Consider the following 17,239-nt stretch of genomic DNA (forward strand, 5'->3'; position numbering starts at 1 on the left):
GAGGAGGTCCTGCTGTTTCTGCTATCTGACGCCCAAGGTAATCCCGGTTCTTCTTTAGATACTAGTTGAAATTGTCATTAGATTATTGTACTTGCATGTTGTGTCATGTCTCTGAATGGATTATGTTGCAAGACCCCCTATGTTGTCCATGTGTTGTAATGATTCGAATTTTTTAGGCGAGGTAATCCTCAGTACTTGTATGATTGACATAAGGTGAACTGTTTTTCGTGTGAGCATATTGTTGTGGTTTCTAAATCATAATCATATATAAAGGTGGAATAAATCTTTGTTGTGGTTTTGAAGAAATAAATAACAAAACGTATAATTATCTGTGGATATTCGTAATCGAATACAAATTGGATTTGAATTTAGTTTGCCAGGTCCCAGGGCAAACGTGAATGCTAATTCTCCCAAGTTTTGAACGAAGCGGCTAAACACCCACTATAATTTGTGGGCTGCCCGAAGCAAGTGTTTGCGAGATGGAAATTACTATCTACCCCTGACACTTGACATCCTTATCGACCGGATTTACACTGCTGTCGATAGGGGTAGACTAGTAACTTCAATCAGACGTGACACGACGGCCTCTGAGCCCATTCAGACACGGTGGGCGCCAAACGTGGGCGGCAAAACACATTTGATTCAAGCTCGTCCGAAAGACATGTGTCTCTTCCTCCATTTCCCCATTCATACACGGTGGGCGGCAAAACAAACTCTCCTCGTCCGAAATCGATGTAGGCTAATATTTTAAATAGGGGCAGATGTGTAACTTCCATCAGACGTGACACAACCGCCCTACCTGTCAGGCCCGTTCATACACCGTGGGCGCCAACCGTGGGCGGCAAAACACCCTCTCCTCGCCCGAAATAGTTACCGGCAAATATTTGGGAGATGCGAGATTACCGTCCTATCCCCAACCGACGCGATGTCCGAAATTTTAAACGGGGGATAAGTTCGTAACTTTCCCCCATTTCAGAGAAGCGCGTCCCAAAGTTTGAGATCCCCCTCCCCTCCATTTCCCCATTCATACACCGTCGGCGGCACGACAACCTCCGCACTGCGGCCAGCCTCCTCCGTCCGCCACCCCATCCTCCACCTTGCCGGAGCCGCTACCCCTACCCCGTCGTCCACTGCAAGAGATGGACGTCTCTCATCCACGGCGCTGGACCAGGATCCTTTCATCGCCTCCTCTCGCTTCATCGGCGCCGTCGTCCACCTTGCCGTTGCCGCTCCTACGACCGCCTCGTCCACGGCAACAGGATATATCCCCCGACCCGGCCGTCTGCCGTCTAAAGTCTTCTTCCCCGCCGCCGACAGCCATCGCACCCGCAGCACCCTCAACGTATCAGCATAGGCCTACACGGCGTCGCAAGAGAGGTGGTACTCTTCCATATGTGCTTAAGTTATTGATCTCACCCGGAAAATAGATCGTAATTTGTTTACTGTACTTTTCTTGTCCGTACCAAATCGTAGTGGCTAGTTGAAAGCAAACATTGGTTGCGAAGTAGCTTTGTCCGGTTTGCACCTTCAGATCCGCCATGGCACGGGCACTATACTCGTAAAGCTTATGGTTTCCCCCCTTTATATTCACTACCATCATCGTAGGTGCTTCGTGTCGTGCTAGCACTGCTCCTCAAGACCTCAACCCAAAGCTTACGTGTTGAAATACGAATCTGATATGATGCTCATATCACTAAAACAGAGAACGTTTAATTGGTCACCTAATGTTCCTATATTCGTTTCGAAAAGCATGTGCGCCACCCACTGGTCCAGCTAGTTCCACTTTCCTGATTTTTCTCTTGATGCTTAGGGTTTTCCCCTTTTATCTACTCTACTATGATCTGCGTAGGTGCTTTCTGTCGTACTAGCATTACTCCACCCTTCAAGCTAAACAACACAACACTCAGAATTCGAAAGCTTAGTTGTTCAAATATGATTGTGATATGATACTGATATTAGTTAACCGACACATTTAATTGGTTAGCTAAAGGTCCCACTTGAGTTTCCAAATGCATGTCGCGACATATAGAGAGACAGCATAATTGCATTTCTTTGTCACTTGTTGACCGTACTTTCTTGTCCATACCAAATCTTAGTTGTTATTTCAAAGCAAACATCGGTTGCTAACTACCCTTTGCGCGGTTTGCAGCTTCAGATCTGCCATCCCACTGCCACGGTCAACACTGTACTCATCATGCTTATGTTTTCCCCATTTTATGATGACCACAATCAGCCTACGTGGTTCGTGTCGTAATAGCACTGCTCCACCCATCGAGCTAAACAAGCTTAGTTGTACAAATTCATATCTGATATTATTGCTGATATTAGTAAAACTGAGAGATGTTTAATTGGTTAGCTAAATGTTCCTACTTTAGTTTCGAAATGCATGTGAGCCACATATGGAGAGACCGGAAAGAATAGTATTTCTCTGTGCGCTCTGGTTCATCATGGGTGGCCAACCGACATTGTATTGAAAGACTTGTAATATCTTCAATCTGCTTGCTCTTCTGCTCTTCTTTAAGATGATACTCTTCTCTTGCGGTCGACTGGTCAGGTCGAGTTGTTCTCCCTTAGTATATTTTGAATCTGTCAGGTCAGGTCGACTTGTTCTTCTTTACTATATGTTGAAGCTATCATCTGCGAAGTGTCATCACTTCTGGAGCTCTCATATTTTGAGTAGTAGGCCACATTATATTAATGCACACAACAAATTACAGCATGCATGGCATCTTTTAAAAGAATTGCAGAGATAGCACAAAGGGGTTTACAGGGAGGCAGTATTGGATTAGAATCACTTCTGCATTACAAAGAAAATCTCACTTGTTTTTATGTTTTCATGCATGTCAGATATTGAACATTATCAAAATGAATATGAGAATGGGCGCACGAGAGGAATATTGCGGAACGATCCACTGGCTAACAAACTTGGCATGGTGGAGGATGGCCTATCTTATTCACCCATCAAGGTGCTTGCTCTAACTTTGCAAAGTTGTATTGGTCGCACATATTTTGCATCTGACCTCTTGCATTACTTCTACTTTGTTACACCATCTGCTTAGTTTAAGCATCATATATGAGTATATGCCATACCTATCCATTTTCTGTACCTATTCCATGTGTCGTCACACTATGTTTTTCCAGTCAAATGTTGTTCTTTCGTAATAGATGTCCAAAAGGAAGAGGGTGAGTGCAGATCCTCAAGGAGTACAAACTAGGTATTTGGAAAAGGTAGTGATACCTGTTAAATCAGATAGATCAGCAGCCACAGAAAACACAGGCCCAACTGTACCACACTTTACCCCTACTCCAGTGGCCAAACCCCTATTAGAACTGCTGGGAGCCCAGCGTCAGGTACTGTCTATGATATCAATTCAAAATTTGAACTCCTAAATTTCTGCTTGTGCCTTACCTTCTCTCTTGTATGAAAACTAATTTCAGATGAATCTCCTTGCTCAAAGGATCATACGATCTCAAAACAATAATGGGCTCTGCATTGCTCTTGTCAGTACCTCTCTCCCTTTTGCCTTGTAACGCTGTACTTAATTAATTGCTATTTGATTATGTATCATCAGTCTGCACCTGAGCTTCATTATCCTCTGTTTCTTCCAATATTATTTGATCTATATTTACTCTTTGCAAAATGTAGAATAATGGCAACGCTTATAAAGAATTTTCTTTGGGGAATTTATTGAATTATCCTTCCATCAACATGGAGAAGGGCTTTGTCCAGCCCGTGTTAACATGTAATGTAAGTTCATCCTTCTCAAGCCTTCAAACTTTGTTCTAGTATAGATTTGGATAGGCATCATTTCCTCCACTGCTGTTTGCTTTGCTGTTTACATCTGATTGGATGTTTGCAACAACTACCAGTTTCAAATTGTAGTTGTAAAAACATGTTCCTTATGCAGAACAGATCCATTTATTTGCTTATATAATTGTGAAACCTGTTACGTGTCTCCTTGTTTCTCTTTCAGACTCGTATCTCTTATGCCATGCAGAACTTTAGGGAAGATAGTGAGCCAAACCATCTTGAGGACAGCGAGATGACCCCAAGGTCCTGTCTTGATGAAGACAGTGAGTTGAAGCTACTCACCAGCAGGTGTGAGACAACCTCTGTGCAGTCGCTGCCTCAATCAGTTCGACTTCTTCAGTCTCAACTTAAAGCGGAAAGGCTTGCTTCAGCTCAGGTCCGACTTGAAGTCAAAGATGCAATGAAGATGTCAGAGGACTGCCATGCGCACCATCATGCCTTAAATCTAGTGTTGATGCATCTATCGTTGACACAACTAAGGTCTACTCAGCTTCTTCAGCTGTTTGGAGGGCCCGACGTGGCCAGGCCTAGTGCCTTCTGAAGTGCTGTCAGTTTTGTATATTCTTTTGTCGGCGCGTTTATTTGCACTGGTGGCGAACTTTGATGCCCAGTGGATGTAATATGTGTGATAGCCGTGATAGCCTAGCGTAAGTTGCTTGCTTATTTATTTCCTTGTTGTCTTGTTTATTTGTTTGCTTGTAGTCATTGCAGTTCTTTTTCCGCGGTTTGCTAGTGGCTGCAATAACCTATTTTTTAAAACCAGGCCACAATAACCATGGGCTAATATTTACTGTAGTGACACTGGGCCTCCTACGGGCCGTAGAAACAGTGGGCCTTCTACGGGCCGTAGAAACAATGGGCCTTCTACGGGCCATAGAAACAATGGGCCTTCTACGGGCCGTATCATCAATGGGCCTTATACGGGCAGTATGATCGATTGGCCAAACATGGGCCAATAACAGGCCGCATTATGGCCGTAAATCGTCCGTTCATGGCTGACCATAACGGGCCATCGTTAATAGGCCGTATTTGATGACACTATGAAAATGGCCCAACGTATTAACGGACCACAAATGGGCCGACTGTAACCACGGGCTGAATTTGGCCCACAAGCAGAAAATGATAGTAACGGGCCGTAAGTAAACGAATGCTGGAAATGAGCCCAAGAATAAATGGGCCCTGAGAAGGTCGAAAGATAACATGGGCTGGAAGCGGCCCAACGGAATAACGAGCCGTTAATGGGTATAAAGTGATACACTGTTCATTACGGGCCAGTTTCACCACGGGCCGTTAATGGGTGTAAAGTGATACACTGTTCATTACGGGCCAGTTTCACCACGGGCCGTTAATAGGCCAAGAGTTACATAGGGCCTCATATGGGCCGAAAGACGTCATGGGCCATACATGGGCCAGAAGTGAAAACGGGCTGGAATCATATTGGGTGGCCCAGATGACGCTACTGGGCCTAATTCGGATAGGGCGTAACGGGCCTTGGGTTAGCGGGCTGTAAATGGGCTATATGCGAACAGGCCGTTAACAGGCTTTACATGGGCCGGCCCGCCACCTTTTGACCAAGTCAAACAGGCCGGCCTTTTCACAGGAATGGGCCTCTGTTGGGCCGTGCCACGTGTCGACGTATCATAGGCACCTTCTGTCCAATGAGTGGATGACATCTGTCCCAGCGATGAGCCGACACGTGTTTCCTCCAGCCAATGATGATTTTACACGTGGAAAATCCTCATTGGTCGGGGCTATTAATGGGTTATCGGATCCAAAACCCGACCCGATAGCTTAACGGCGTTCCGTTACGGTGGATGCCACGTGTCGGTCACCCTTGACGAAAGCACTTCTGTGACGCGGGATTTATCGTCATGGAAGTGGACACTTCCGTGATGATAATTTTGGTAATGTCATGGAACACTTCTACGACATCACAGGTATGACTATCTTGGTTCTGTCATAAAATCGTCATGGATGTACATGCATGACAGAAAATGCGACCTACTGTGACAAACACGTATCATCACGGAACTGTATTTTTTTGTAGTGGTCGCCTCAACGGCGAGCAACCATATATATGCATATAGCAGTTGACCACGCAAGGAAATGCTGTCCACAAGCCGAGGACGCCGCGGCGCCTAACGGCGAGCAGAGCTTACTGAGGGACGCGAGCAAAGGCCAGCACAATGATACGTGGCAAATAAGACGAACTGTGTGAGCGATGTCGGAGGCATCAAGCACGAATCAGATTAGAGTTCCATGTGCGATACGTGGCATACAGTTGATCCATCCGAGCTGTTTGTGATGGAATAAGCCTTGTGTGTTGCCGGCAAAAGCTTGCTGGTATATAACCTTAAATTTAACCAAAAATGTGTTAATGCATGTTACAGAAATTGTATAACTGGAAACTATGTTCAAATATGAATCCAACGATATAATCTTTGGCGACATGCATCCGTATTTTATTAGTTAAATCCTACTTATAAACCAGGACAGGGGTATGGTAGGTAATTAAATCGCAAACTTTTTTTTATATTAACCGTATGTGTGCCTGTCCTTTCATCCTCCTCTCGCACGTCTTGTCACCCCGCTGCCGTAGACGGCTTACAGCGCAAGCTTGCGCAGCGCGCGGGGGCGTTCTTTTGGCGAAACGGTGGCTCGAAGTGGCGCCAATGAATTGTCAGTGAGCCCGTTCCCGCGCAACCTCGCAGGTTCCCGCGCAAGCTTCCCGACCGACTCGATGAAATCCCCCAAAATCCCAATGCTTACCGGCCTGCTATATAAACCCTCATGGCCGGTGAGTCCTGCGTCGCATTTTCCCCTCCCTCCCTGTAGCTTAACTGATCTGCTTCTCCCACAATCGCCAATGGCACCGGTCCGTCGTCGTCGCTCAGTCACTCCGCCGTCATCAGAGGACAACTCTAGCTGGGAGGCTACACCGTGGCGGCGGCTTAGTCCCCGGCGTAGTGTTGTGCGCATGGCGTCCCTGTTGGGTGTGCGCGGAACACCCACCACACGCTCTGCCGCCGGTGCCCGTCGACAGCTGTTGTCGGCCGCCGTTTCCACCACACAACCATCGAAAGCCAGGGCCATCGCCCGCTCCGCCGCCGCGGCCCGAAGGCGGGAGGTGGCCATCGTGGCCGCCACCCGACTGCCGGCCGTCACCCGCTCCGCCACCGTGACCGAAGGCGGGAGTTGGCCGTCATGGCCGCCACCCCACTGTCGGCCATCACCCGCTCCACCGCGGCCCAAAGGCGGGAGGTGGCCGTCGTGGCCGCCACCCCATCGTTGGCCGCCGTGGCCGCCAGCCCACCGTCGACCACTGGGATCATCACCCGCTCCGCCACCGCCGCCCGAAGGAGGGAGGCAGAGGTGGAGGCCCGCACGTGCATCAGCGACCTTGCGCGCTACATCGAGTTCCTGCGGGAGGAGGAGGAGCACCTCGTCGAGCACGCAAAGAGCCTTACTGCATCCATGGCCGCAACCCACGCCGATGCAGAGGCAAGGAATCAGGAGATCTACGAACAGTCCGGCCACTTCGAGAGGGATCATCTGGAGCGGCAGTGGGCGTTCGAGCTGGCGAGCGTCGCTGAACGTGCAGCAGCGGCAGGCACCATATTGCATTTGTCCAGCTCATCGGTAGGCTCCTCCTCCTCCTCCGCCTCTTACTGAGCATGCTCGACAGAGGAGAGGCTACCGGAAGTAGCACAAAGCCCCTCCGTAGTAGTAGTACATAGGGGCTATTTTGTTCACTTCATCCGACTATAGATGTGGTGGAACTGTACAACGCACTTAAAATTAGTTAGTATATATTGTTGAACTAGCTATTTCACTACGTGGTTGGCAACAATTGGGGAAAAGTTTGGTCGGTTCAGCTGTCAAGTTTAACTGTTTGTATAAATTAAGAACAACTGCTTAATCTACGAATGAAATCTATGCTTAATTACTGAATTTTAGTTGCAAAAATTAGATAGTGCTAGTGATTTTTAGCTGCATATTTTGACAAATCGCAGTGTTATAAGGATTGAAAATGGCAATGTTACTAGATCAAAAAAAGTCAATCTTTCCAGTTTGACAAATGGCAACATACCCAATATGACAGATGCAAATCTTACCAAATTGCTTGCACATGGTTGCACACGGTTCATCCAAAACAACTGTTTGCGTTGAAGGGATGCACAAATCCTGCGCTGCGAATTTTCCCTCGACTTAAGGGGGAAGACCATAGCTCTCACTTTGCATACGGGTGTTCTATCTAAAACGTTTGCTATCAAGAGCTGCAGAAATCCTGCTCGGCACATTTTCTCTTGGCTTCCTAGGGAAGTAGTCGGTTTGCATACGTGTGTTCTAACTAAAACGATTGCGATCAAGAGCAGCACAAATCCTGCTAGGCACATTTTCCCTTGGCTTCCTGGGGAAGTTGTCAGTTTTGCATACGGGTGTTCTAACTAAAACATTTGCGATGAGCGTTTTATATTTAAAGACCGTATTAAACTGCGGCTTGGGTGCCATTAATGGAGAGGATGCGAGCAAGGCGGGCGGCCACAGAAGTCAAAGGGCTCGCTTCCTGGTGAGCATGCACGGCGTATAGCTCGCATGCTTCCCGGTTAGCCTCCGCTTTGGAGTACAGCTCGCACGCCTCCCGTTTAGTCAAGCACTCAAGCACCTGTCCGCACGGCACCTCCTAGCCATTAAAAGAGCGAGGCGTGGCGTCACGTCAATGGTTAACAGAACGCACACAATTTAAATTATACAAACGTTTGAGATGTTACAGTGGCAGCTATTTTTTTTCAAAATGCCTTTGTTGGCAGTTATTCGAGTGTGCCTTCTCTCAAAATGGACACGAAAAATACCATAGCATGTCGGGTGCCATTCCATTATAGCATGCCAAGTTTCATGAATTTCAGACGAGTTTTGGATTTACTAGAATTTAAAAACAAAGTATCTCAACGTTTTGTCGGCAATCAACAGTGCCCTGGTGTTTGAAATTCATTCCCATTTCTTGCATGGGACCTAAGCATGCACCGAAGGACACATATTTTATTTTTCAACCAATTTATATGCATTGGAGCATGTGCATGTAGTTCAAATTTGAATTATGCACATAAAATGCCTAGAAAACCCAGTTAATGTATAAAAATGTACAAACGAACCCCGAAAATTCCAAATTAAACACAATACTCCTGTTGTTATATGTTGACAGTAGAAATTTTTTGAAAGCAATAAGAGGCAACGGATATCGTTTTGTCCCCAAAGGTGGCACGCTCCCTACCGAAACCATCACGCTTGTTGTGAGAAGCTTATACCCAAACCTGCGCCAAATGGGATAAATTTTTACCATGGCATGTTGATGCCGCTCCATGACAGCATGCCAAGTTTCATGAATTTCACACGATTTTTGTATTTACTAGAATTTAAAACCAGGTATCTCAATGTTTGCGGCCGAGATGACGGTGGCACGGTGTTTGACATTCATTCCCATTACTTACATGGGACCTAAGCATGCAACCAAGGACACAGATTTGATTTTCAACCAATTTATATGCACTGGAGCATGTGCATGTAGTTCAAATTTGAATTATGCACATAAAATGCCTAGAAAACCCAGTTAATGTATAAAAATGTCCAAACGAACCCCAAAAAATTCCAAAATTAAACACAACACTCCTGTTGTTATTTGTTGACACTAGAAAATTTTAGAAAGCAATAAGAGGCAATGGATATCGTTTCGTCCCCAAAGGTGGCACGTTCCCTACCGAAACCATCATGCTTGTTGTGAGAAGCTCTGGTTTGTGAGAAGCTTATACCCAAACCTGTCCCAAATGGGACAGTTTTTTTACCATGGCATGTTGATGCCGCTCCATGATAGCATGCCAAGTTTCATGAATTTCAGACGAGTTTTGGATTTACTAGAATTTAAAAACCAAGTATCTCAATGTTTGGGGCCGAGTGATGGTGGCAGGGTGTTTGAAATTCATTCCCATTTCTTGCATGGGACCTAAGCATGCACCGAAGGACACATATTTGATTTTTCAACCAATTTATATGCACTAGAGCATGTGCATGTAGTTCAAATTTGAACTATGCACATAAAATGCCTGGAAAACCCAGTTAATGTATAAAAATATCCAAACAAACCCCGAAAAATTCCAAAATTAAACACAACACTCCTGTTGTTCTATGTTGACACTAGAAATTTTTTGAAAGCAATAAGAGGCAACGGATATCGTTTCATCCACAAAGGTGGCACGTTCCCTACCGAAACCATCACACTTGTTGTGAGAAACTCTAGTTTGTGAGAAGCTTGTACCCAAACCTTCCCCAAATGAGACAAAATTTTACCATGGCATGTTGATGCCGCTCAATGAGCATGCCAAGTTTAATGAATTTCAGACGAGTTTTGGATTTACTAGAATTTAAAAACCAAGTATCTCAATGTTTGCGGCCGAGTGACGGTGGCAGGGTGTTTGAAATTCATTCCCATTTCTTGCATGGGACCTAAGCATGCAACCAAGGACACATATTTGATTTTTCAACCAATTTATATGCACTGGAGCATGTGCATGTAGTTCAAATTTGAACTATGCACATAAAATGCCTGGAAAACCCAGTTAATGTATAAAAATGTCCAAACAAACCCCGAAAAATTCCAAAATTAAACACAACACTCCTGTTGTTCTATGTTGACACTAGAAAATTTTTGAAAGCAATAAGAGGCAACGGATATCGTTTCATCCACAAAGGTGGCACGTTCCCTACCGAAACCATCACACTTGTTGTGAGAAACTCTAGTTTGTGAGAAGCTTGTACCCAAACCTTCCCCAAATGAGACAAAATTTTACCATGGCATGTTGATGCCGCTCCATGAGCATGCCAAGTTTAATGAATTTCAGACGAGTTTTGGATTTACTAGAATTTAAAAACCAAGTATCTCAATGTTTGCGGCCGAGTGACGGTGGCAGGGTGTTTGAAATTCATTCCCATTTCTTGCATGGGACCTAAGCATGCAACCAAGGACACATATTTGATTTTTCAACCAATTTATATGCACTGGAGCATGTGCATGTAGTTCAAATTTGAATTATGCACATAAAATGCCTAACAAACCCAGTTAATCTATAAAAATGTCCAAACGAACCCCAAAAATTTCCAAAATTAAACACAACATTCCTGTTGTTCTATGTTGACAGTAGAATTTTTTTGAAAGCAATTAGAGGCAACGGATATCGTTTCGTCCCCAAAGGTGGCACGTTCCTTGCCGAAACCATCACGCTTGTTGTGAGAAGCTCTGGTTTGTGAGAAGCTTATACCCAAACCTGCCCCAAATGGGAATTTTTTACCACGAAATGTTGATGCCGCTGCATGATAGCATGCCTAGTTTCATGAATTTCAGATGAGTTTTGGATTTACTAGAATTTAAAAACAGGTATCTCAATGTTTGCGGCCGAGTGACGGTGGCAGGGTGTTTGACGTTCATTCCCATTTCTTGCATGGCACCTAAGCATGCAATCAAGGACACATATTTGATTTTTCAACCCATTTATATGCAATGGAGCATGTGCATGTAGTTCAAATTTGAATTATGCACATGAAATGCCTACAAAACCAAGTTCATGCATAAAAACGTCCAAAGGAACCCTGAATAATTCCAACTTTTTTGATGACACACCTATAGTTGCATGTTCACTGTAGATAAAAATTCTAGCAATTCAAACACCATACTTTGCTGCTGTGACCCCATTATGTAATTCAAATCAAGACGAAAAATCAAGTAGATCACACACAGTTTATTTTCTCCAACCGTGTGAGATGCAACACAAAATATCTTGGAGCACCATCGGAGTGTCAAGCACACTAGCCTGCTCCACAAATATCATTTCACTGTTCAATCGTCGCCCGTGAAAGATGGGGCGTGGACCCGCGTCGTGAGTGCAACTTCGGCGGCCCACTCCGGCGAGAGCGCGGCCGCAGCCGCCAGGCGCGTGCTAACAACTTCGTGAGGGTGACAGCAATCTGTGTCCGGGCGGCCAAGGCATCCCAAATGGCCGCTGTTGCTTCTCAGGCGGCGGCGGCAGCATCTGCCTCGGGGATAGCAATTGGCGAGAGCGGCACATCAGCTGTCCGTTCCGCGGCGGTGGCCTTAGCCCTGATGGAGGCCGCCCACGACCATGTCGAGGCCGTCCACGCCCAGCTCGTGGCGGTCACCGCACAAATCGAACGAAGCTTCTCCGATAACGGTCGGCAACCCACGGCCGAAGAGTTGGCAATCACCAAGAGAGTTTGAGCAGCCGTCCGTTCCTGCGCCGCATACCTTTCCACGACGGAGCCCGCCAAAGCCTAGATCACGGCCGCCCATGCCCAGCCCGTGGCAGCCTATTCCAAAGATATGGCAGACGCGGATGGCGAGATGCTTTCCGAGTATGGTGCGATTGATGCCATGGAGCCCCTTCCCCAGGAGACCGTCGGGCGCGAGCTAGACCTGGAGGCAGCGGCGGATATCGATGAGCACAAGCTGTAGTAGTACTCTTTGTTTTGTTTAATTAAGAGCGCCGGTCTTTAATTTTTTAGAGTAATGTTTAGGTCAGCTAGCTCTGTTTAATTACTGAACTTGCTCGATTAAGAAGTGTGGGTGTGCTATAGTCTCCTTTGTGTACCCAAATTATGCAATGACGTGGATGACCACTATAACCAGGGAAATTCAAACCAAAATTTTTGACGTTCAAACTCATCACACACAGGTTAAGCTATCTGAATCATTTGTGATGTTCACATATCGTACACAGTTTTGAATAAGGGACCGTGTCTGATGACACTTTGCGCGCCAGTTTTTTCGCTAAAGCGATTTCAAATTTTCGGCTTCCACAGAAATATCTACCTCCCCGCCCCTTACCAAAAGCCACATTTCCCCTGTTTCCGCCTTCCTTTCCTAGTTGAAACCTTCACTCCTTGCCTGCAGCGCCGCCTCCTCGCCAGCGACCCTCCTTCACGCCGCTCGGCCTCGCCTATCCAGGCAGGTAATCCACACCCGACCCCCATCCTCCTCCTCCTTCCACATACCACATGCCCCGACCACCGGCGCGACACCTTCCACCCAAATCACCAACCCCTCCACCAAATAAGCGCCGCCCTAAGCCATGGTGCGCGCAGTATAGCCAGGATCTCAAGGACCATTTGGCAGCGGAGAAGCAAATCGCGACCGCACGTGCGGATGAAGTCGCGATGGATGCCATTCGTGTCAACCCCCAGATCTTGGAGGAGCACCTCGCCGTCGAGGCCACCGTCGACGCCTCGCGCACCGACGACGCGACGCGGTTGGCTGTTTGGTTCAATTCTACAACGCGATGTTCAATTGTTGTGGATGCATTCTGTTATTGTATACCATGTGAGACATAAATCGAATTTGGCTGTACTAAATACATGAGAAACAAATACAATTGCTATAGTTCCAAGTTGTTAAGCATGCTTGGTTTGGTTACTGTCTGATCTTCTAGTAGAAGTATGTTATATTGTGCAATGTGGTGCTCAGTTAATGTTTGGTTCATTTGTTGTGGTGTTTAGTTAACTGTTTGGTTCAATTCTGCAATGCGATGTTCAATTGTTGTGGGTGCATTTTGTTATGGTATACAATGTGAGGAATAAATTGAATTTGGCTGTACTAAATACATGAGAAACAAATACAATTGCTATATTTCCAAGTTGTTAAGCATGCTTGGTTTGGTTAACTGTCTGATATTCAATTAGGAGTATGTTATATTGTGCAATGTGGTGCTCAGTTAATGTTTGGTTCATTTTTTGTGGTGTTTAGTTAACTGCCCGGTTCAATTCTGCAATGCGATGTCCAATTGTCGTGGGTAGAATTTTGTATTGGTGTGCATGTGAGGAATAAATCGAATTTGGCTGCACTTAATACATGAGAAACATATACAAGTGCTATATTTCCTAGTTCTTAATCATGCTTGGTTTGGATAAATGGGTTTTCCATGTGGCTTGAATTAATCTGATGAATCTACAATGTGCTTATTTTTCATCAACATATTTTACGGATAGCATGCGAATCCTTACTTAACCTGATGACTAACTACCTTATATGTGTTGCAGGGAAACAATGGGAAACACTGAGGTTTACAATCGAGGTTAGCACGTGCATGGTCCGTTGTCTAATAGCACATTATTGTGTAATTGCAGGAGCCATTCTAATATTTAGGTTTTTAACAGTTTGGTCTTGCACATGTAGGTCCTGCCATCACAGGTTTTGACCCACTGTTCGACCCTTTTTGCATATGGGAAATGAGTTGTCCATGAATATCAGTCAAGTCAAGAAACTCAGAAAGATTGTTAGGATAAAAAAATTAGCGACAAAAAACAACAAGATCTTTGTCTGCACAATGAAGAAGACATCAGTTCACTACAGGATGGTACTAACTATTATACCTTGCCTTTTTTATTCCTTTGCCCCATTTCCAATATAGAGAAGATATTTATGCATATTCTTGTTTTCAGCCTTTCCAAAGTAGTTCACTGATGATTACCTCTCAAGCCACCTGTATGGTCAGGAGGCGAGGAAGGTATTCATACAACACCCATGGTTCAATATTGAAGTGTTCCTGAAGAGGATGAAGGATGGACGGTTAATCATCCACAGGCACTGGCCTAAAGTTACAAAGACCTTCAACACCAATGAAGGCTCAATATTCGCCTTCTGCTTCAGCAGTTTTCCAGATGAGATACATTTGTCTATGTACCGTCTATGATGCTAATTTCGAAAGGTTATAGATGTTGCATGTGAAACTAGGTGCTGATGTAGTTGTGTAATGGGGTAGCTGAGTGCTGAAGCTATATGATGTTGTACTCTGATGTATTTCAATTATGAAAATGAAATATATTGTGTGCTTAATATGAACTGTCAATTAGATTAATAAATTTATTATTAATAATAGGATAATTAGCCTGCTAATTGATGTTTTCTATTGCAACGGTTATTGAGAAAACACCGTGTGCGATGCATTCAATAACGCACACAGTTTCTAGGAATAAACCGTGTTAGATTAATAAACAATCACACACAACATTCTCTTGAAAACTGTTTGTGTTAGGCCACCTGGCGCAAACGTTTACTACATAAAATTTGTGCGTGATGGACAGCCTATGACACACAATTTCTTCTACGCACCATGTGTGATGCATTTAATAACGCAAATGATAAAATTGTTAATATCGTGTGCAATGGAAACGCTATCACAAACGATTTAACAGGGAAAATTGTGTGTGATGTACTTGCGAACAGAAACGTTTTCCTTGGAGCGACTATGTGGGATGTATATACGAACGGAAACGTTTAGCGGGTACTAACTGTGTGGGATGTACTTACGACCAGAAATGATTTCGCCTGTATAATTGTATTTTTTAGCACTACTATACGTATAACCGTATTTGGTCGCTCGCCGGTCGCACACGACCTCATTTTGCCGAGCGTGTGTGCCAGGAGGGCATATCCCCGGCGGTTTCTGGGTCGTGTGGGAAGGATCCCCTATCGCCCACACTCACTAGGCGACGGTTCCAAATGCCGTCGCGGAAAGGGGTTAACAACCATTTGTATAGTGCCTCGTTGTACCAGTGTGCCAACCACTGCAAAGAAAAAAGATTCAGACATTGTCATCTAACACAACTCATTACGGGCAGTAAAAAGAAGGCTGTAGAGTTCTTACTTACCATCCTGCAGTTTGCTGTTGCTTGGATAAAGTGTAAACAAATAGTTTAATTGCCACCTTTTGACCCATTTTACTAACAATCTTTACCAGCTTCCTCACTTGATGCTGGTTCATCGATATCTCATTGCCCCATACATAGAAAGGATCAAAGCGCTGATCTTTACCAATGACATATGTACCTAAAAGCACCAAGTTAATATTAGAAGCTAAACAACAATTGTGAAATGATGTAGTACAACACTCTTTTATAATATCTTATAACATCCAATACACTCACATATTAGATAATTAACATCTTATATTATGGGCCAGAAGGAGTTTATTGCATTCTTACATATTATTGGTTGATTAACTGCTACTGTATCCATGGGTTAGAGTTAGTTTGAGCTAGTTCGGGCTCAAATAACCCTAAAGTATATCCAAACATGAGGGCTAGTTTGAGCTAGTTGCATCTAACCCACCCAAAAATAATATCCAACCCACGAGGTGCTAATTGGAGCTAGTTCTCCTAGTGCATTTATTGTCAATCTAAACCTGTCATCCAAAAACCTCTTTGGATGGAGTTAGTTCAGGGTTAGTCATGAGCTAGAAACTAACTCTAACCTCTAGCTAAGTTGAGTATCCAAACAGGGTTGTGTTGTTATTGTTGCTGCTGCCCTTCTACGTAAATCTAGACATCATCAAAACATTAAGATAACACTCTTCCTTGTTTCTATGTAGCCTAGGATTGCATATTTAGACATTAAGTAGAGTGCATGTTGCTATGTAGCCTCAGATATATTACATATGGCCCTAGTTAACCTGACGATAAATGGGTTACATATATATTCAGTTAAAAGTCTGATTCACCGATTAGTCCCTTATCAGCCCCCGACCTATATGGTACCAGCTACCGATATCCTGAACATTGAGTATAGATAAGCCATGGGATGAAACTAACCTCGATGGAAAACATCAGTCGTTCCCAAAACTGTCCTGTGTAGGTACATCGAGAGGCATGTTAAGCACAACAGGGTAAACATCAACCAAAATCATCCATGGCAGACAAAATAATCTCCAAAAGATAGCTTCAGTGTGAAGGTTTAAGCACGCTACTAAAGCAAAACAAGTGGAAAGGTGTGCTAACTGCGACATGCCTAACATTTAACAACAAGAAAACATAGTCATTCAAACTGGTATTGTGTCGGTCTAAGTACACTGGTTATTGTTAAATAAAAATGGAAAGGCGTGTTAACTACGAGATGCAGCAACAAAATCTAGTCATTCGTAGTGATATTGTTGAAACTGCTACTGATGAAATTGAACTGCACAGTTCATACTTGCACATATAGCACATCACATTGTGAATAACTGGAATAAACAAGGCATACTACAAACAACCAAACATAGCATTTGAAACTGGACATATGCTAACTATAAACAACCGAACAATCAAAAAACTTTAAAAGAGGCATATGCTAGCTATAACAGGCTTAACAACAAGCAAATATATGCATTCCTCTCGGTATGTTTAAAACTGGATTGATGAAATGTACTGCACAGTAAATAATTGCACATATAGAGTATCAAATTGTGAACAACTGAAATAAACAAGGCATACTGCAAACAACCAAATATAGCAATTAAAACTGGACATACTCTGACAACACTACAAAAGGGACTCGCCAAAACAAATCATGGGTGTCGGTGGAAATGACACCTATGGGATCACTGGGATCCC

This window comes from Triticum aestivum, chromosome 2D (assembly GCF_018294505.1).
Source record: "Triticum aestivum cultivar Chinese Spring chromosome 2D, IWGSC CS RefSeq v2.1, whole genome shotgun sequence".
Taxonomy (NCBI): Eukaryota; Viridiplantae; Streptophyta; class Magnoliopsida; order Poales; family Poaceae; genus Triticum; species Triticum aestivum.